Source organism: Geotrypetes seraphini, chromosome 8 (genome assembly GCF_902459505.1).
Source record: "Geotrypetes seraphini chromosome 8, aGeoSer1.1, whole genome shotgun sequence".
In the NCBI taxonomy this organism is placed as follows: Eukaryota; Metazoa; Chordata; class Amphibia; order Gymnophiona; family Dermophiidae; genus Geotrypetes; species Geotrypetes seraphini.
Genome location: NC_047091.1, coordinates 47,250,600 through 47,272,591, shown reverse-complemented (window position 1 = coordinate 47,272,591; position 21,992 = coordinate 47,250,600). Strand labels below are relative to the sequence as shown.

The 21,992-nt window shown below is 44.7% G+C and overlaps 1 long non-coding RNA gene across 1 annotated transcript in view; it reads left to right on the top strand.

Moving 5' to 3' along the window:
• The first annotated feature begins 21,467 nt into the window (after positions 1-21,467).
• LOC117365890 overlaps positions 21,468-21,992 on the top strand; it is a 34,811-nt gene continuing 34,286 nt past the window's right edge. The window contains exons 1-2 of the long non-coding RNA XR_004540465.1: positions 21,468-21,552; positions 21,679-21,885. This is a non-coding gene — a long non-coding RNA (uncharacterized LOC117365890). The remainder of the gene's footprint in view (positions 21,553-21,678; positions 21,886-21,992) is intronic.

The following is a 21,992-nucleotide window of genomic DNA, read 5'->3' as shown; positions in this document are numbered from 1 at the left end:
CAACATAGTAGGCAAAAGCACAGTGCCCGACAGTACGACGCAGGACCTACTCTTACTGGAACATTGGTCAAAAACTTGGCAACTAAGTTTCAATGCCAAAAAATATAAGGTCATGCACCTTGGCAGCAGAAATCCATGCAGAACTTACACCCTAAACAGTGAGATCTTAGCAAGGACTGCAGCAGAACGAGACTTGGGAGTGATCATTAGTGAAGACATGAAGGCTGCCAATCAAGTGGAGAAAGCTTCATCCAAGGCTAGACAAATCATGGGTTGTATCTGTAGAAGTTTCGTCAGCCGAAAGCCCGAAGTCATAATGCCGTTGTACAGATCCATGGTGAGACCTCATCTGGAATATTGTGTACAATTCTGGAGGCCACATTACCAAAAAGATGTGCTGAGAGTTGAGTCGGTTCAGCGAATGGCCACCAGGATGGTCTCAGGACTCAAGGATCTTCCGTATGAGGAACGACTGGATAAGTTGCAGCTATACTCACTTGAGGAACGCAGAGAGAGGGGAGACATAAGAACATAAGAACATAAGCGTTGCCTCTGCCGGGTCAGACCAGGGGTCCATCGTGCCCGGCAGTCCGCTCCCGCGGCGGCCCCCCAGGTCCATGACCTGAAAGTGTTCCCTACCTAACCTAAAATATCCATACCCTATTCGCTCAATGTCCTGTACGGTAAACCTCTATCTGTACCCTGTTATCCCCTTCGCTTCCAGGAAGTCATCCAGTCCCTTTTTGAACCCCAGAATTGTACTCTGTCTTATTACCTCTCCGGGAAGCGCGTTCCAGGTGTCCACCACCCTCTGAGTGAAGAAGAACCTCCTTGCATTCGTTATGAATCTGTTTCCTCTCAGTTTTTCTGAATGACCTCTTGTTTTAGTTGTCCCTGCTAGTCTAAAGAATCTGTCCCTCTCCACCTTCTCTATGCCTTTCATGATTTTATAAGTTTCTATCATGTCCCCTCTCAGTCTCCGCTTCTCCAGGGTAAAGAGCCCCAGCCTGTCTAACCGTTCGGCATATGAAAGGTTCTCCATACCCTTTATCATCCTCGTTGCCCTCCTCTGGACCCTTTCGAGTATTGCCATGTCCTTCTTGAGGTATGGCGACCAGTATTGGATGCAGTATTCCAGATGTGGGCGCACCATTGCTCGATACAGTGGCAGGATAACTTCTTTTGTTCTGGTAGTGATACCTTTTTTGATAATGCCCAACATTCTGTTCGCTTTTTTTGAGGCCGCTGCACATTGTGCCGCCGGCTTCATTGTGTTATCTACCAATACCCCCAGATCTTTTTCTTGGCTGCCTTCCCCGAGTACCCTCCCTCCCATCGTATAGCTGTACATGGAGTTCCCCTTCCCTATGTGCAAGACCTTACATTTCTCCACATTGAAGCTCATCTGCCATTTTTTTTGCCCACTCACTCAGTTTGTTCAGGTCGCTTTGCAATTCTTTGCATTCCTCAACAGTTCTGGCCCTGCTGGAGAGTTTTGTGTCATCCGCGAACTTGATAACTTCGCACTTTGTCCCCGTTTCTAGATCATTAATAAATATATTGAACAGCAATGGTCCCAGCACTGACCCTTGCGGAACACCACTTGTGACCCCTATCCAGTCAGAGTAGTGCCCCTTTACTCCTACCCTCTGTTTCCTGTCCGCCAGCCAATTTTTGATCCATCTGTACACGTCCCCTTCCACCCCGTGACTCCACAGTTTCTTCAGTAAGCGTTCGTGGGGCACCTTGTCAAAGGCTTTTTGGAAATCTAGATATATAATGTCTACTGGGTCACCTTGGTCCAATTGCTTACTTATCCCCTCAAAGAAATGCAGTAGATTTGTCTGGCATGATCGGCCTTTACAGAAACCATGCTGGCTCGATCTCATCAGATTATTTTTTTCTATATGCTCATTGATACCTTCCCTGATCATTGATTCGACCATCTTCCCCGGAACGGAGGTTAAGCTCACCGGTCTGTAGTTTCCCGGGTCGCCTCTCGATCCTTTTTTGAAGATCGGTGTAACATTCGCTATCTTCCAGTCCTCCGGGATTACCCCTGTTCTCAAGGACAGGTTGCAAATATGCTGCAGTAACTCTGCTGTTTCATCTCTGAGCTCTTTCAGTATTCTCGGGTGGATCCCGTCTGGGCCCGGAGCTTTGTCCGTTCTTAATCTATCTACCTGCCTAAGAACATCTTCGAGGCTTACCTCCATGCATGATAATTTCCCCTCTTGATCTCCCCTGAAGATTTTTTCCGGTTCTGGCACACTGGATGTGTCCTCTATTGTAAAGACCGACGAGAAGAACTTGTTTAGCCTACCAGCCACCTCTTTTTCCTCTTTCACCACTCCCTTCCGGTCACCCTCATCCAGGGGCCCCACCTCCTCCCTCGCTGGCTGTTTCCCTTTCACATATCGGAAAAATGGTTTGAAATTTCTTGCTTCCTTGGCTAGTCTCTCCTCATACTCTTTCTTGGCTTTCCTGACTACTCGGTGACATTCTTTTTGTTGCTTCCTGTGCTCTCTCCAGTTTCCTTCAGTTTTGTCCTTTTTCCACTTCCGAAATGATTTTTTCTTGTCTCCTATCACTTTCTTTACTTCACTGGTTATCCATACAGGGTCCTTTGTCTGATTCTTCTTGGAACCTTTCCTAAATCTTGGTATATATAGGTTTTGCGCCTTGTTTACTGTGTCCTTGAATAGGGACCAGGCTTGCTCCACAGTCCGAGTTTCCTTAGAGCTGTTTCTGAGCTTCTTTCTCACCATTTGTCTCATGGCATCATAGTTCCCTTTCTTGAAGTTAAATGTTATTGCCTTGGTTCTCTTTCCCATAGGTAGTCCTACTTGCACTTTGAACTGAATCATGTTGTGGTCACTGGTTCCTAGTGGTCCTATGATCTCCACATCCTTCGCGGGGCCTTTCAGCCCATTGAGGATCAGATCCAGAGTCGCTGATCCTCTCGTTGGTGCCTCGACTAGTTGTTCCATGAAGCAGTCCTGGATTGCTTCCAGGAACTCCATTTCCTTTGCACATTTTGAATTTCCAAGACACCAGTCTATCCCAGGGTAGTTGAAATCTCCCATAACTATGGTGTTTGGGTTCTTGCATTCCCTTCTCAGCTCGGCTACCATTTCTGTATCTTCAGCTTCAGTTTGCCCAGGTGGACGGTAGAACAATCCCATCTTTATCTCAGATCCGTTGCTTCCTGGTACTTTGATCCACAATGACTCCAGTTGGGCATTTGTCTCTGCTGTGTCCACAGTGGTTGAGTGAATGGTATCCCTTATGTATAGTGCTATTCCTCCCCCCTTCTGGTAAGTCCTGTCTTTTCGGTAGAGTTTGTATCCTGGCAGTACTATGTCCCATTTGTTTTCCTCGTTCCACCATGTTTCCGTGATCCCTATGATGTCTAGTCTCTCATTTTTGGCCATGACTTCTAGTTCCCCCATTTTGTTCTTTAGGCTCCTTGCATTAGTATACATGCAGTTCAAGTCCTGGCATTTTCCCTTCCTTTCTATTTTCCCTTGCATTTCCTGCTTCATTTTGTCCCCTTCCTGGCCTGCCAACTCCTGAGTATTGTCTCTTTTGTCCTCTCTTTGTGGTAGATTCCTATTGCCTTCCCCTTGTGGCGTGTTCCTACTGTCCTCCTCTTGTTCTTTCTCATCATCCAGTCCCGTTTTGACTTCCCCTTCCAGTATGTTCATCCTTTCCTCCTCTCGCTTCATCTGACTCCCTTGTTTGTTTATAGTCTGTTGCTTGCCACTTGTGTCTTCCCCAAAATCTTTCCCCTCAGTACCCTCACTGGGTACTGTTTCCCGAACCGTCGATACCAGGTCGACTGTCGGCTTTCCCCTACTACTTAGTTTAAAGCTTGCTCTATCGCTCTTCTGACGTTATTTGCTAGTTGTCTAGTTCCCGCCTTGCTCAGGTGTAGACCATCATTCTTGAAAAGCTTGTTCTTTCCCCAGAACGTTGTCCAGTTCCTCACGAAGAGAAATCCCTCTTCCTCACACCATTTTCTCATCCATGCGTTAATTGATTGTAGCTCTGTCTGCCGCTTCGTTTCTGCCCTCGGTACTGGAAGGATCTCTGAGAAGGCTATCCTCTGGGTCCTCATCTTCAGTTTCCTTCCTAAGATCTTGAATTGTTCAGTCAGTGCATTCCTTCCCCCTTCTGGTAAGTCCTGTCTTTTCGGTAGAGTTTGTATCCTGGCAGTACTATGTCCCATTTGTTTTCCTCGTTCCACCATGTTTCCGTGATCCCTATGATGTCTAGTCTCTCATTTTTGGCCATGACTTCTAGTTCCCCCATTTTGTTCTTTAGGCTCCTTGCATTAGTATACATGCAGTTCAAGTCCTGGCATTTTCCCTTCCTTTCTATTTTCCCTTGCATTTCCTGCTTCATTTTGTCCCCTTCCTGGCCTGCCAACTCCTGAGTATTGTCTCTTTTGTCCTCTCTTTGTGGTAGATTCCTATTGCCTTCCCCTTGTGGCGTGTTCCTACTGTCCTCCTCTTGTTCTTTCTCATCATCCAGTCCCGTTTTGACTTCCCCTTCCAGTATGTTCATCCTTTCCTCCTCTCGCTTCATCTGACTCCCTTGTTTGTTTATAGTCTGTTGCTTGCCACTTGTGTCTTCCCCAAAATCTTTCCCCTCAGTACCCTCACTGGGTACTGTTTCCCGAACCGTCGATACCAGGTCGACTGTCGGCTTTCCCCTACTACTTAGTTTAAAGCTTGCTCTATCGCTCTTCTGACGTTATTTGCTAGTTGTCTAGTTCCCGCCTTGCTCAGGTGTAGACCATCATTCTTGAAAAGCTTGTTCTTTCCCCAGAACGTTGTCCAGTTCCTCACGAAGAGAAATCCCTCTTCCTCACACCATTTTCTCATCCATGCGTTAATTGATTGTAGCTCTGTCTGCCGCTTCGTTTCTGCCCTCGGTACTGGAAGGATCTCTGAGAAGGCTATCCTCTGGGTCCTCATCTTCAGTTTCCTTCCTAAGATCTTGAATTGTTCAGTCAGTGCATTCTTGCTGTAGTCCCTCCTGGTGACATCGTTCGTCCCGACATGGACTATCACTGCTGTCTCTTCCGTCTCTGCTCCTTCCAGGATTCTCTCAATCTTGTCAACGATGTCCTTTGTTCTTGCTCCTGGGAGACAGGTCACTAGCCGATCCTCTCTCCCTCCTGCTATGTGACTGTCAACGTGCCTCAGGATTGAGTCTCCCACTAGGATTGCAGATTTCCCTTCTTTCAGCCTCCGTGTCGGTCGCAGGTCTGTGTCCTTGGTGTTCTTTGTTTCTTCCAGCAAGGTTCCTCCGTGGGTATCCTCTACCTTGGTGTCAGATGTTTCTTGTCCTCTGCTCTGTGTGTCTTCCTCATTTCCGTGCTCATGTTCTTCCACTCTCCTGTAGGCATCCTCGATGAACCTCTCGAGCTCCCTGACTTGTTCCTCGATGCACCCCTCTCGCATGGGGTCTTCGGCTGTCTGGAAGGGGGCTTCGGAGATGTAGAGTCCCTCCAGCTCTTGGATCCTGATCTTCAGTCGGCTGACTTCGCTCTTCAAGCTCTCCAGTTCCTGGCATCGTCCGCACACATATGACTGCTGCACGGAGGGGAGGTAGTCATACATGTGGCAGTCCGTGCAGTACACTGGGAAGCACATCCTTCGGGTTCCTTCCGCTTCCATATTTGTCCGCTCTCTAGGAGTCCTGTTGCTCTTTGCTAGTGTGTTCACTCCTGTGCCTGGCTCTTGCTTACCTTCTTCGTCTTTCGCTTCCTTTTACTTATGCGCTTGTGCTATTTGCCCCTTGCTTACCCTCTGTGGCTGCCTTCTCCTTTAGCTCGTGTTCTCTCTTGAATCCGCCTTTTCTTGTCCTGCTGAGCTTGTTACTGCTGTCTCTGTGTATGTGTGTGCGCTACCTTCTTAGCCTGCTTCTACCTTGTCTTTTGCCCTTGCTACTGTTCTTCAGTGCCTTCCTTGCCTGTCGTTCCTTTGATGTGTGGTCCTTCCTGGGCCTACTCCTTCCTTCTGTTCTGTGTTTGCTTCCCTTTTACTTGTGTGTGTGCGTGTATGTGTTTACTTCCTTACCTTGCTGTCTTCCTTTCTTGGAGTCCTTGGATGTAGTGACCTGGCCTGCCCTTCTTAAGGCCCTTCGCAAAGGCGCTCTCGCTAAGGCGAGCGCCTTTTCCGCTCGCCTTCGCCGTGCGCCGAACGGCTGGGCGCCGTTGGCTCCCCTCCTCTTAAGGGGTGGTCCGGCCTCTGGCTCCGCTGGTGACGCGGTGCGGGTGGGCGGAGCTTACTCTCACCGCTGCCCGCCCTCGCCGCCGCTACCTTCTCTTCCTCAGCCCTCCTTCCTCCCGGCTACCTCTCTCCGCCACAAGCCTCCACGCGGCTTGTGCTGCTTTCGCGCCGCAGCTCCCCTCTTCTTAAGGGGTGGTCCGGCCTCTGGCTCCACTGGTGACGCGGTGCGGGTGGGCGGAGCTTACTCTCGCCGCTGCCCGCCCTCGCCGCCGCTACCTTCTCTTCCTCAGCCCTCCTTCCTCCCGGCTACCTCTCTCCGCCACAAGCCTCCACGCGGCTTGTGCTGCTTTCGCGCCGCAGCTCCCCTCCTCTTAAGGGGTGGTCCGGCCTCTGGCTCCGCTGGTGACGCGGTGCGGGTGGGCGGAGCTTACTCTCGCCGCTGCCCACCCTCGCCGCCGCTACCTTCTCTTCCTCAGCCCTCCTTCCTCCCGGCTACCTCTCTCCGCCACAAGCCTCCACGCGGCTTGTGCTGCTTTCGTGCCGCAGCTCCCCTCCTCTTAAGGGGTGGTCCGGCCTCTGGCTCCGCTGGTGACTCGGTGCGGGTGGGCGGAACTTACTCTCGCCGCTGCCCGCCCTCGCCGCCGCTACCTTCTCTTCCTCAGCCCTCCTTCCTCCCGGCTACCTCTCTCCGCCACAAGCCTCCATGATTGAGACGTTCAAATATGTCATGGGCCGTATCGAGGTGGAAGAAGATATCTTTTCTCTTATAGGACCCACGGCAACAAGAGGGCATCCGTTGAAAATCAGGGGTGGGAAATTTCATGGCGACAACAGGAAGTACTTCTTCACTGAAAGGGTGGTTGATCACTGGGATGATCTTCCACTACAGGTAATTGAGGCCAGCAGCATGCCAGATTTTAAGAAAAAATGGGATAGGCATGTGGGATCTCTTCATGGAGGAAGTTAGGGGGTGGGTCATTAAAGTGGGCAGACTTGATGGGCCTTGGCCCTTTTCTGCCATCATTTTCTATGTTTCTATATACATTCACATTTCCCATATTCAATAATTATTAAAGCACATATAGGATATTTTAAGATATAGACTTCCTTCTCTACCAAGTAATGGAATGCAAGATCATATATATTCCTTACAACTACCAGAAGCCAGAGGCTCTTGTTAGTCCCCTGGGCATAGTAGTTTAGACATAGAATACAGAAGAAAACAAGGCTTCAGGTGGGAAACTGAAATTTGTTTCAACTGAACAAAGAGAAGGAAAAAAACTCAGAATTTTACCTCTACAGAGGTTTTATGCACCCATTACCGTAGTTCCTTAAGTTCTGCTTAATCAGCAAATCACACAATTTTATTTAATTTTATTATTCCCATTTTTTCTCTCTCTCTTTCCTGGTCTTTTGTTAATCATCCTTATATGTATTTTTTTTATTATGTTTGCTTACATAACTTGAAAAGGTCTCTGTTACTTGCTCTATTTGCTGTTCCCACTCAACAGCACCACACCTCAGTAGGATAGTTGATAGGTCGTAAGTGGGGGTGGATGGGGTGGCGAGTAGTATTAGGCTTTTTTGCATTAGCAGAGTAGTCTGATGGATATTTCTTGTTTACAGTGAGTGCATAATGCTTGCATTATGAGTTGAAAAAGTATTTTGAGGTGTTTGTATCTGTTGGAACATTCAATAAAGCTGTTAATAATAATTTTAAAAAGTAGTTTCAAGTTTATTAAGTTTTAATATACCGACCATCGAAGGACACCTGGCCGGTTTACAATGTTAAATTGAAAGGTTAAAAATAAATCATAATAAAAAGGGGAACGTATAAACATTAATTAGACAAATTACAAGTACAAACGTGAACTTGAGGATAAGGGGAAAAGGAAAGTTGATAAATACAATGATAAAAAGAAAACAATTTAAAAGGGAGGGAAGATGGGGGGAGGATATAACATCAGGGGAGGGGTCACTTCTTAAAAGTGGTTCGTATTTAATTTGCTGGCTGTTGGAGAAGAAAAATATTTAGATGGTGTGGTATGCGTCTTTGAATAAAAACGCTTTTAGTTTAATCTTGAATTTGTCAAGAGAATAGTCAGTATTCCTCCCCGGAAATATTTGTACATTTCATTATTTTTTAATTTCTTTGCCAGAATCTCCCGACATTCCTCCTCCCCCCCTCCCCCCCGGTTCCTTATAACCCCCGACAGTAGAAGAATGGCACTTCCTCCTGCCAGCAGGCTGCTGCGGTTTCCCAACAACCTCTGGCCCCTGACAATACCTGACAGGCCCCCTTTCCTTAAAGTAAAAGGATGGCAGAAAGGATGCCCACTCCCTTCTGCCAGCAGGCCCACCTCTTCAAAATGGTGGGCCTTCCTTTTCCTAGTGCATCCTGGGATATATTAGTTTATAAGGCCCTTCCCAGGGGATGGACCTTAAGCAACCGGGGTAATCAGAGTCTTAGACCCCTCCCAGTGCATCTCAGGATGCACTGGGAAGGGGAAGGTCTGCCCAGTTTTAGAATTTCCCTCAATATTCCTATGCAAAGTGCATGACTTATATGGTAACCTCAGCAATTGTCATCGATCTGAAATTTTTTCTTATTTTTAAGAAAAATTTATAGATAACTCACACAGCAATAATCCATATCTTCAAAAGTTGTAATTTTGACACAGTTCAATTCAATTTAAATCTTCAAATAACTTACGAGTATCTTTTTAAAAAGAGCATAAAGCCAGGAGACAGAATCGCCAATATGATATCATGTTTCACCCTGAGGCTCTATCAAGGATGTGTCTGCTTGGAAAACACATTATAACAAGACATTATAAAGTCTCCAACCCAAAAAATATAACCATAATCCAATATATTTGACAATATCTTAAAGGACAACTCAGTTGTTCCTCTAAGAACATAAGAATTGCCGATGCTGGTTCAGACCAGTGGTCCATCGTGCCCAGCAATCCGCTCACCCAACGGCCCTCTGGTCAAAGACCAGCGCCTTAACTGAGACTAGCCCTACCCGAGTATGTTCAGGTTGAGCAGGAACTTGTCTAACTTTGTCTTGAATCCCTGGAGGGTGTTTTCCCCTATGACAGACTCCAGAAGAGCATTCCAGTTTTCTACCACTCTCTGAGTGAAGAAGAATTTCCTTACGTTTGTACGGAATCTATCCCCTTTTAACTTTAGAGAGTGCCCTCTCGTTCTCCCTACCTTGGAGAGGGTGAATAGTCTGTCTTTATCTACTAAGTCCCTTCAGTATTTTGAATGTTTCGATCAAGTCCCCTCTCAGTCTCCTCTTTTCAAGGGAGAAGAGGCCCAGTTTCTCCAATCTCTCAATGTATGGCAACTACTTCAGCCCCTTAAATCATTTTAGTCGCTCTTTTCTGGACCCTTTTGAGTAGTACTGTGTCCTTCTTCGTGTACGCGACCAGTGTTGGACGCAGTACTCCAGGTGAGGTCGCACCATGGCTCGGTACAGCGGCATGATAACCCTCTCCGATCTGTTTGTGATCCCTTTCTTAATAATTTCTAGCATTCTGTTCATGCGTTTTGCCACCACGGCTTCATCTACTTGTTGATCAGAACTCCCAAGTCTCTTTCCTGGGAGGTCTCTCCAAGTACCGCCCCGGACATCCTGTATTTGTGCATGAGATTTTTGTTACCAACATGCATCACTTTACACTTATCTACATTGAACCTCATTTGCCATGTCGATGCCCATTTCTTAAGCTTGATTATGTCACGTTGCAGATCTTCACAATCCCCCTGTGGCTGAATAACTTCATATCATCCGCAAATTTAATCACCTCACTCGTTGTACCGATGTCCAGTTCATTTATAAAGATGTTGAAGAGTACGAGTCCAAGCACCGAGCTCTGCGGCACCCCACTGGTGATGCTCTTCCAGTCCAAGTATTGTCTATTTACCCCTTCTCTGTTTCCTATGCTCCAGCCAGTTTTTAATCCACGTATTTCATCCTTGATTCCATGGCTCGCAATTTTCCGATGTAGTCATTCATGCGGAACCTTGTCGAACGCCTTCTGAAAATCCAGATATACAATGTCAACCGGATCGCCCTTGTCTATCTGTCTGTTTACTCCCTCAAAGAAGTGCAGCAAGTTCGTCAAACATGATCTGCCTTTGCTAAAACCGTGCTGACTGGTCCTTATCAGCCCGTGTCCGTCAAGGTGATTAATGATGATGACTCTACCATCTTTCTTGGTACCGAGGTCAGACTCACAGGTCTGTAGTCTCCCGGATCTCCCCTCAAACCTTTCTTGAAGATCAGTGTAACATTTGCCACCTTCCAGTCTTCCGAAATCTTTCCCGATTTGATTGACAGATTGGCTATTAGTTGAAGCAGTTCAGCTATGGTCCTTTCAGTTCCTTGATGACCCTCAGATGGATGCCATCCGGTCCTGGGGATTTATCGCTCTTAAGCTTATCAATCTGCCTAAACACCTCCTCTAAACTGACCGTCAATCCTGTCAGCTTTCCGTCTTCATTTCCAGCATGTAGCCTGATAGGTTCCGATATGCTGTGCAAATCTTCGGTAAATACAGATGCAAAAAATGTGTTCAGTTTGTCGGCTATTGCTTTGCCCTCCTTTAGCGCTCCCTTTATTCCATGGTCATCCAATGTTCCCACCGCTTCCTTCGTGGGTTTCCCCTTAATATATCAAAAGAACAGCTTGAAGTTCTTTGCCTCTTTGGCTATTTTTTCCTCGTAGTCTCTTTTGGCCCCTTGTACCGCCTTATGGCACCTGCGTTGATGTTGTTTGTGCTTGTTCCAGTTTTTATCTGTTTTTGACCTTTCCCATTCCTTAAATGAAGTTTTCATGTCTCTGATCGCTTCCTTCACCTCTACAGTGAGCCACACTGGTTCTTTTTCCTCTTTGATCCCTTGTTGATACGCAGTATATTGTCACAACCCTAACCCTAAAGCTAGGCTTGTGCTAGGAAAGGCTATTCCTAACCCTGGCCTGGCCTTGAAGAAGGCTGATCATTGTGACAGGCTAGACATCAGTGGTAAAGAAAGTTCTGATTTCCCATTCAAAACCCAGCTCACAAAACCCTGGGGAGGTGAGGAATCTGGAGGGAACAGCCTAGAACAGCCTCAGAGCAAATCCACCAGTTCAGCTAACCCATAGCTGCAGAGTTTAATGAGAAGCTCAGGGAAATCTCAGCCCAAGTTACAGGCTGCCCTGCCCCCTCATAGAACAGGGCGTGGTCGCCTCAGTGCTTTAGAGGCAGCACTGAGGAGAAACCAGTCAGTCTACCCTGGGTCAGCCCAGGAGGGAGGTCCACAGGACAGCTCTCCTGAACCTCAGAGCATTGAGGATGTTGAGATGGTGGATACAGCCCCTGTCTCTGAAGCCAACCAGCTAGCTGAACCAGAGCCCATGGACTGCATGGAGACTAGCATGGATACAGAACCTTGTGCCATGGATGAAAGCTAAGTACATTGGTTTTGCTTAGTTGTGCTTAAGTTTGTGAACTGTTTGAGTTTGTTTATTGGAACTCGTTTGCACCTGTGTGAAGCAAGTGAACAGTGCAGAGCTCACTGCAAGGTGCCTGGAACTGAAAACCTTTTGCCAGGTTTATTTTTTTTGCTGGACTGTTTGGTTTATGTTTTTTTTTTTGAAAGCAAGAAAAGCTTCAATTTTGAATGTGTGCCTGGGATGGTAGTTTTTGGGGAAGAATCCACATAATATCCTTGGTTGGGATTGTGGGGGCCATTTGTGGCATTCTGTGTTTCACAGAGTTTAATTAAGTGGATTCGGCTACTCCCCTCCCCCACCAACTACTGTTAAGTTGGTTGGGGCCAAGCCTGCTTCCATCTAGGCTTGGGCACAGCACTGTCTTTATTTAAAAGAAGTGATATAGCTTGTTACTGCCTGTTTGCCAAAGGCAGAACTAGTTGGACTGAACTCTTATACTTACCTGTGATACTTGCAAGAAAGGTGTGAGTTGTTGGTTTTTTTTACAACTCAGTTTTATTTTTCCATGTTTTCTTGTGTTTATGAAAAGAATGGACTGAACCCTGTTCAGGATTAATAACCACAATAAAGTGGGCCTTTATTTTCACATAAAACTGACTGTTTTTTGACCTGTTTTGTGCTTCTGTATTGCACTGAGGAACCAGCAGGACTTCCAGCATCTTCTGGAAGCACATAGGACGCGGTCTGTTCTGAGCGCTGACCGGAGCCAAGCATACAAACGGGCGCCGGCAACGCCACAATATACAGATTTTGCGCCTCGGTGACCGTGTCCCCACTCCTGTCCAAACTTCACTGGCTCCCAGTTCACTCCAGAGTCCTCTTTAAATGTGCCTGTTTAGCCTTCAAGATCCTACATGGCATCCTCCCTCCCGTTATCTCACTCTTCTGGAATTCCTCTAACCCTAATTCCACTAGATCCTCCCAAAAACTGAAACTATCATTCCCCTCTACAAAAGGTATATCCCGAGTAGGAAAACTAGGAACATCCCTCCCCTTTAGAACCACAGAACTCTGGAATAACCTCACATCCCCGCTCAGAGTTTCAAGTTCCCTCCAATCCTTCCGCAAACACCTGAAAACTTGGCTCTTTTCAAAAATCTAACACTTCCCGCTTTTTGGTTCCCTGTCCCTCTTTATCTTCCTAGCTCCTTTCCTATAACCCTTCATTGTAGCTCCTTTTCAACCTAACCCTGTAAACCGTGCCGAGCTCTACGCTTGTGGAGATGGCGCGATATACAAACCTAAGGTTTAGTTTAGTTTAGTCTTTTGAAAAGGGACCAAGCTTGTTCTAGCGTTTTTACAGTGCTTATCCTCTTCTTAATCTTCTTCCCTATCATGAGTCTCATCCCTTCGGAATTCCCTTTTCAGAAGTTCAGTGCCGTGGCTGTCTGTTTGGACCGATGTTTCTCTCCTGCATCCAGATCAAAGCGGATCATATTGTGATCACTGTTTGCCAGCGTCCCTTCTACTTCTACATCTTGTGCCAGTCGTCGCAGGTCATTTAGAATTAAGTCCAGAATTGCATTTCCTCTAGTATTTTCCTTGACAAGTTGTTCCAGGAAGCAATCGCCTACAGCATTCAAGAACTTGGTCTCTCTAACGCAGTCGGAGGTGCCTAGGTTCCAGTCTATTCCTGGATAGTTGAATAACTGTGTTGACTCCCTTGCAGTTGCGTTTAATCTCGTCCGTCATTTCTCCGTCAATTTCTTCGGACTGCCCTGGGGGTCGGTAGTAGATGCCGAGCTTCGTTTCCAGGCCATTTGGTCCCGGAAGTTTTATCTAATATGGCTGCTGCATTTCTCCACATATTTAAAGCAGTGTAACATATGTCACATGACAGATGAGCTATCTGAAGATTTAAATTGAATTGAACTGTATTAGAAGTATAGCTTTTGAAGATATGGATCATTGCTATTTGAGCTATATATATATATTTCTTAAAAATAAGTAAAATTTTCAAATCTCTATCTCTGTTCAATATTTTTAGTTTTCACTACTACTTAGTAAACTGGTGCTATTTCTTAGCTTTACATTTTACAAATAGTGTACACTATTGTAGCCTTATGAAAACAGGCACTATATTATGGGTGCATGTGTTTCCAATGACTGGTTTGTTTAATTCATCATTAATGCAGTGGATTTTTTGCAGCCTTGATTGTAGCAGCCCTAGTAATTAGAGCTGTCTGTGTTGACTGTTTAAGATATGAACTATCTGTACCTGTGAAGATAGGGAGATCAAAAGAAGTTCATACAGTGTGCAGACCAGCTAGTCTGATCCAGTAAGGCTATTCTTATGTTCTTATGCTTGCAGTAGGCCCCCAGTTTGGAAGTTGGTCCCGTCCTTGGTCCTAAACAAATAATTTTGTATGCCCCATCATCCAGCATTCATGAAGGATTTAGGCAACTGCCTAGAACCCCAGGGTTACACTATTATCAGCAAACAAAACCTCCCCCTAAAAATATCTGTTTTTTTTCTGCTCGATTTCATTGGCCAATGACATATAGTGGCATGGGATATGCCATCGACATGTTGCATATCAGTGCAAATGACAGCCCATCCCTAGTCAATACTATGATCATGATTGATAAATCATGGTTGGCAGAGACTGCCTAGGAATTCATGAGGGTAGTTTTAAAACCCTGTGCTAATTTGAAGGGCATCTACTTTTGTTCCTGAGGTCTTGCATAGTAGATGCAAAATGTGCATTAAAATTCATAAATAGGGATTTCAAAGATGATGGCAGATAAGACAGAAAAGGCCCATCTGTTTTGACCAGTAAGGTGATTTGTATTATAGTCAACATCGTTTATTTTACTGGTTATCAAAAGCAGTTTCAAAGATTGCAATTAATCCAGATTGCAGGGGGTTCGGTTAATTTTTAAACTAAAAAAAACCCAAAAACTGATCATGTCACACCTTATCTTTTGAAATTGTACTGGCTTCCTATGAAAGTCAGGACAATTTTTAAATTTGGCTGTTTTTGTTATGAAACACTTCATGGCTTATTACCTAGCTATCTGTTTGAACAATTTTCTTTTAATGTTTTAACACATTCTTCCCAAAATCCCACTTTTCTTTTTGTGTTTCCTACAATAAGGGGATGTCTGAAATCAAAATATGTGGCAAAGATATTATCAGGCTGCTAAGTGGGAAGGAAAGCCTGGCCCCCTGATATGGGTTTCCCAATCTTATCAATATTACAGGAAACTTTTGAAAACCTATTTGTTTAGCACAACAAAGAAAAATGGGGAGACCCAATGATCCACAGTGAAAATAATCCACCGATGAAAACAAAAACAAAAACTGTGGATACAGATGTTCTGGAGATAATTTATTAAACACTGACATATAAAACCATGAAAATTCAATTAAAAAAGTACAATGATAAAAAATACTGTGATAAAAATCCAACCGGACCCTACCCGGTCCGTGTTTCGGTGAACACGCCTTCCTCAGGGGTCCTAAAAGGCATCACAGTCACTCCTTATCTTTCTATCTTTTCATTTTTTATCTTTTTCTTTATCATTATTCATTATTACCTCTTCCTTTTAGGATCCCTGAGGAAGGCGTGTTCGCTGAAACAAGGACCGTGTAGGGTCCGGTTGGATTTTTTTCACAGTATTTTTTATAATTGTACTTTTTAAATTGAATTTTCATGGTTTTCATGGTTTTATATATTAGTGTTTAATAAATTATCTCCAGAACATCTGTATCCACAGTTTTGGGGGGTTTTTTTTCAACCTATTTTTTTAGACAGTTATTGATTGAATGTTAATTTGTATTATATCAATACCAAAAATCTTGTTGAACAGTCGTGGCCACTGAGGGCACCCCAATTCAAACCCAGCATGCACCCAATATACGAGAGAGAAAAAAAGCCTCAGATTAAAGTAGCAGTACAGACACAAAGGTACAGAGTAACCTGCCTTAAATACTGTCACAGGCAAAAAAAAACTCCCTCAAGAACAGCTTAGGTTTAAAATTGAGAACTGCTCCCCAGGAGGCACGCTCAAGGACAGCTAGAAAGGGACGACTTAGGCTCCAGCGCTGTCACGTCTCCTCAAACCTCAAACCTGGTATTGATATTCATATATTTTTTTGTTGTTATCCTCACTCCATTTATTTATTTATTGAAATATGCATTTACTGTATTTAAATATGCATTTATTTATTCATTTATTTAAATATGCATTTATTTATTTAAATATGCATTTTGCTGTAAATGTACAGTTTTTCTTATGTGAACTGCATAGAACTGTAAGGTATTTACAGGATAAAAATACAGTAAAGTGTTATGTTATAACTGTTGTTCCACATAGCCTACTCCATTCCTTCACTAAGACACTCATTTTCACAGCAGATGAATGTCTCAAAATGTCCCCCAAGCATCCAAATTGTGATTTTTGAACACCCAAATTTAGACATCCTACACTTCAGCATGTCCAAATAGCAAGGGGGCATGTTATGGGAATATTTTGGGTGGGCCGAAAATTAGGACATTCAACGGTGATAATGAAACCGCAAGAAATTTCCACATTCAGTGGCATACCTAGGTAATTGCTCAACCACCTCTTTGAGCCATTTTGGTGAGGTGGGAGGGCCCATTCTAAGGCTTTTTCCTTCATTTTTTGATTGAACTGGCCTATGCTGCACTAGTTTTATATCACTGGACAGTACCATACTTAATATTGAAAGTGTTTATCTTATCATACCTAGGATATGTGAAACCCAGGGCCGGTTGGTAGTTAGTTTTATATCCCATCCTCCCCAGAGAGCTCAGAACGGGTTACAGTTTAACATTCACAATGAAATAAATAAAAAAATACAAAATAAACAAAACATACTTTTCCTATCTCTGTTAGGTCCCAGCTCAAGTTTGCTTTCTAACACCAACTCTGGCAGGATATGCATTTCAAATCTGACATATCGTAATCACAAAACAGAGTGCCCTCAGGATGGGTCCTAAAGTGATGGACTGGGTCAAGAACTAGTTGAGTGGAAGGTGACAGAGGGTAGTGATCAATGGAGATCGCTCTGAGGAAATGGATGTTACTCATGGTGTACTCGTGGGTCATACTGAAAAGAGAGAATGGAAAATGTATTTGCATTGGTTTGATACACAGGTCTTCTTCACAGACAAAAGAAGTGGACAGAGATTTAATAGAATAAATTGAAAATGTAGCTGTAAAAGGGGAAGTACTAATAGGTGATTTTAATATGCCAGATTTTGATTGGGTTATCCCAATTGCGGGATCTCCTAGAAGTAGAGAGATCCTGTATTCTTTACAATGAGAACTGTTCTAGCAGTTGGTAATGATACCCACCTGAGATGAAGCCATACTGGACTGAGTGCTTACAAATGAGGAAAGAGTTTGTGATGCTCTCGTAGAAGGTGATCTTTTGGGCTTTCAGTGATCACCACATGGTGTGATTTAATATTGAGACATATGTAGAGAAGGCTGATTCAAAAGTGAAGATTTTAGACTTTAAAAATATGAACTTTGTTCAGATGGGGGATTATGTTAAGGAATTATCTGAATTCTAGAAGAAATAGGAAAGCAGTGGGCAAAAATTAAAGGAGCTATTGTAAGGGCAACAAACCATTTTGTAAGGAAAGTTAAGAAGTAAGAGGAAAAGAAGGCCGCTTTGCTTCTCAAAAGTAGTAGCTGAGAAGGTAAGGAAAAAAAGTTTAACTTTCATAAACTACAAAAGGTCACAGAAAGAGGAAGGCAGGCAAAAATATCTGGAAAAGTTAAGAGAGGCTGGTCAAGTAGTCAGGAAAATAAAAATGCAAATGGAAGAAAAAAAAAATAGCTGACTTAGTAAAATGGGGAATAAGGAGGAAGTGCCAAAGTGGCATTGTGAGCAGGGCCGGTTTTAGACATGCTAGAGCCCAGGGCAGAAATTAAGGAGGGGGGCCCCTGATCCCCCTTCCTGCTCCCTCGCTCTAATCTCCCCTCCTACCATTACTACTACACATAAAAACAACTATAAATTACATCTTCACACATAAAACACAGACAGACATATACCAAATATAGAACTGGGAACCCCAAGAAATTAAACTCAGCAAGAGAAATAAAAACAGATATGCACTTTTTGTACTGAACACACAGAGGTCCTGGGACTAGGATCTACCTATCTTGCTGGTGGAGATCTCAAAGCCATGCCAGAACTCTCCAAGCTCTGCAACTAGCAGAAGTGTATCTGAACTGCCACCAGCTGCAGACCTTAGAGAGTTCTGGCTAATGGACTGGAGGAAGAGATCTTCACCTGTTGGGCTTTGGGATTCTCCATCAGTTTAGGTATTTATATTTTGCATTGGGGCAAGGGGTATGGGGGAGGATAGGGAGACAATTTGGTACAGTTATGCTTGTCTGGGGGGTGCTGAAGGAGGCTGAGCAAGAGGCGCTGGACTCATAGCAGGAGGAGGGGAAGAGGTTCTGGATCTGTAGCAGGAGGGGAAAGAAACACTGGGTTAAATTATAGAGCCAGTGATGTTACTGGCCCAGTCATTTGGAGTACTATTTTCCACCAATGCCCTGGGCCAAAGTCTCACCAGGTCCTTAGGTTAAGTCAGCTTTGATAGTGTACATTCAGGTAGAACAGGTATTTTCTTGTATCTGGGGGGCTCACCATTTAAAATAACAGGGTTGCAGTGGAATATAAACCTGGGCACCCTGGATTACAATCCACATCAGTGACCACTAGGCTGCCCTTCTGCTCTGCATCATGGGGGCAGAACAGGGACATCTGTATGGATATTTTCATACAAATGCTGCCACACTAGAAATCCTACTCACTGATTTTTTCGCATTCATATTTTGTTTTATTTTACGTAGGGTTACCCCCTCTAAGTGTTGTTACTGCCACTTTATTCCATTTACTCCCATGTTGTCTTCTAGCTGTGCCCTCACCTTGCCCTTTTGCAGTCTGAGTAAATGTAACGAAAGAGGGGAAAAGCAATTTTTGACTACGGATTTTACCTGAGTAACTAGTTAGGCCCTCTTCTATTAAACTGCACTAGCAGTTTATAGCGCAGAGAACCGCACTGAATGGCCCACGCTGCTCCCAACGCTTACAGAGTTCCTATGAGTGTCGGGAGCAGCGTGGGCCATTCAGCGCGGCTCTCTGCACTACAAACTGCTAGCGCAGTGTAATAGAAGAGGGGGTTAGTTCCTTGATAACAAAATTATTTGAATATCTAGTGTAATTATTGCAATGAAGTCCTTGGATGGGATACTAGTTCTCCTGGTGCTCTGCAATCATGGGTTCTAAATCCTGCCACTAGGGGACGGGGGGGTGTCACACTCAGGTAATGACCCCACTTCTCCCAGGCTACACACTAAACGCTGTCTCCAACCTCAGCCCCTTGGGAGCAAAAAATCCAATTCAGGGACTGAACTGGGAACCTTATGTAAGACAATGAGCTTCCACAGAGCTGACCATTCGCATGTTAATCTATTTTCATGAACTGCTGTAGAAATACTCTAGCTGCTTTGCTTGAGAACTTCTATTTCATAGCCAAGTAATTTCATCTGTACTCATCACATTTCCCCAGAGAGATTACATAGTATTTTTATTAATGCTCTACCATATGCAACATTTATTACGTCCAATATTAGCAATTTTTTTTATCTTCTATTTCAAATGCATCCCCTCCGGGAGAATATGCATCTCAGGTTTTTATTAAGGACATATTTCAAAACAGAGGAGGATACTTATGGAAGACGAAGCAGTCATGAGTCAGCATCAAATCATGTTATTAAAAAAAAATGTTTTATGTGGAATCCTGTGTTTAATGTGCAAGATCGTACCCCCGTTTAGAGCTTGCAAAAGTCTCTTGTGGTTTTCTGAGAAATCCAACAACAGCAGTACTGAGAAATGATTAAACATGGTTTTGTATCAAGAACCCTTATAAACAACTTTCAACTTGGAAACAGAGACTATGGGAGAGACCAGATGATGGTAAACTTTGGAGCACTGGGGTAGCCAGATTGCCAATTTATGGCGGGCTTGAGTCCCAAATGGGTGGGCTTCTCTCTTTCAACCCTCCCACCCAGCCTATGCAGCAGCCTCTCTCTTTCCTGCCCAGCCCGTGCAGCCTCTCATTTCCCCCTTTCCCATCCTCCCAGTCTGTTCAGCAGCCTCTCTTTCCCTCCCTTCCCAACCCCCCCAGCATACGTAGTAGTTCCTAAATGCTGCCTGCGGCTGACCCAGAAGCCTTCCCTCTGCCAGCGGCCTGTGGATGCTGGGTGGATGGGCCTGAGCCCAAAATGGGTGGGCCTGACCCATCCAGGCCCACCCTGTGTCTACACCCCTGCTTTCAAGGAGCCATGGGGGAGTCAGCCACTTGTGCGCCCTTTGATTCCTGATGTTACTCCTGAGCAGAGCCGTCAGAAGGATGAGCAAGATAGGTGGCCACTTGGGATTTCAGCCTGGCACTAGATCTTCACCACTGTAATTAGAGTGGCTTGCACAGCCAGCTGCATCGTTGATCATCCCCCTCACCCCTCAGCTAAGACATGGTACAAGGGGATCCTCACAATTTGCCTGGTTATAGTCCTGCTTCTACTCTGCCAATAGAAGCTTTACAGATGACTGCATTTTTTTTAAATTAAAGGGTGCCATTGGGTGATTTATTAATAACAACAATGATAATCCTTTATAATAAAACCCTAGCCGCGCATGCGCACTCCTAGCTGCGTGTTCCATTTTCCCTGTTCCGTGAGATGCAGGTCCGTGGTGGCAGGAGTGCGCATGCGTGGGTCCCCAGCCTTACATCACCTAACTACACTCGCCGGCAGGACTAGCCGCTAGCGCTGGATTCCCTGCTCTGGTAAAAGTAAGTTCTTCGCCTTGCCGGCCCCCCCCTTCCCTTCCCTTCCCGCGGTCCCGACTCCAAACCTGCCGACTCCAGCAGCATCTGCATCACTCTACACACGCTGCTTCGGGGCCGTAGAAGGCCCCGAAGCAGCGTGTGTACAGTGCTGCAGACACTGCTGGAGTCGGCAGGTTTGTCGGGACCACGGAAAGGGAAGGGGGGGGCGGTGGCAAGGGACTACGAGAGCCGACCAGACTTCTAGCACCCGTTAATCTAACAAGCTAAAATACTAGTAATAATAATAAGCATAACCCACTCATTTTCCAATTATCCAATACCATAATGAGCCTTCAGACCCATAAGACTCTCATACCAGGCAAAATTATTCCCAAATACTACAGCTGCAGCACTGTCAAACATATTCGTTTGTCCCTCATACAAATAGTTTTTGTCATATATCCTGAGTTACCAAAATGCAGTCCAATAATAAAGCACTGAAGGAATAGCACCACCAACACATGGGAACTCATAACCAGAACACTGCTCTGTCCACCCAAAATGTAGGTCCAACTTACGTATGACAATCTCTCCGAAATGCAAAGCAAGGTTCCCCATCCCCCAACCTCAGGCATTCACTGTAAGTGAGCACCAAAAAAAGGCTGTTAATTATCAAGGCGGTGTGTTTAGATGAATCCTTTCTGCACTTGGAACAACTGGTAAACATTTTAAGGATCTGTCAAAACCAATTTCAGCTGGGCGAGCATCTTCCAGTGTTAACTCAGGTATAATTTAATACATTTTGGAGAGGGAGTGGGGGAAAGCTCTACTGATGACTCTATGGTGCATTACACTGGTTGCACTTTGTTCTGGGTACGGATTGGTGTTTGCATAATTAAAAAAGACATGCAGCAGGAAAAGCAAAAGGCAGGAATCTTAAACTGAGATAAAACCTATAATCCGAGGACCGATTTCAGAGGTTAGAGCACATTCGTGTTTACTAATTTATCCTAATGACACATTAATACAAGAGGTCACACAAGCAGAATGATGTGTCTTTTTTGTTCAATATCACCAGATTTTAACATTTACTTCTCTTACACAGTTCAAGAATTGTTACCTGCTAAGGGCTGATGCTCAATACTAACACCAGTGTTAAAAAGCAGTAGTTATGGCTCGGGAAGTGGAACTTTAAATCCTGACTCAATGACTACTTTCTTTGACGTTTCCTGCCTCCCTCCTGAGCCCGCTGAAGAAATCACTGGTGATAGACTTGGAAGCACTCTGGAAGGCTATCGGAAGCCTTCATAAGGTATGCTCCTATTCTATTTCAGTCTTGCAAACTTCCTCATTACAGTTGAAAAATATTAAAGGGTAAATTCAACATCAAGACCAGAGACTAGACAAAAATGAAAAACA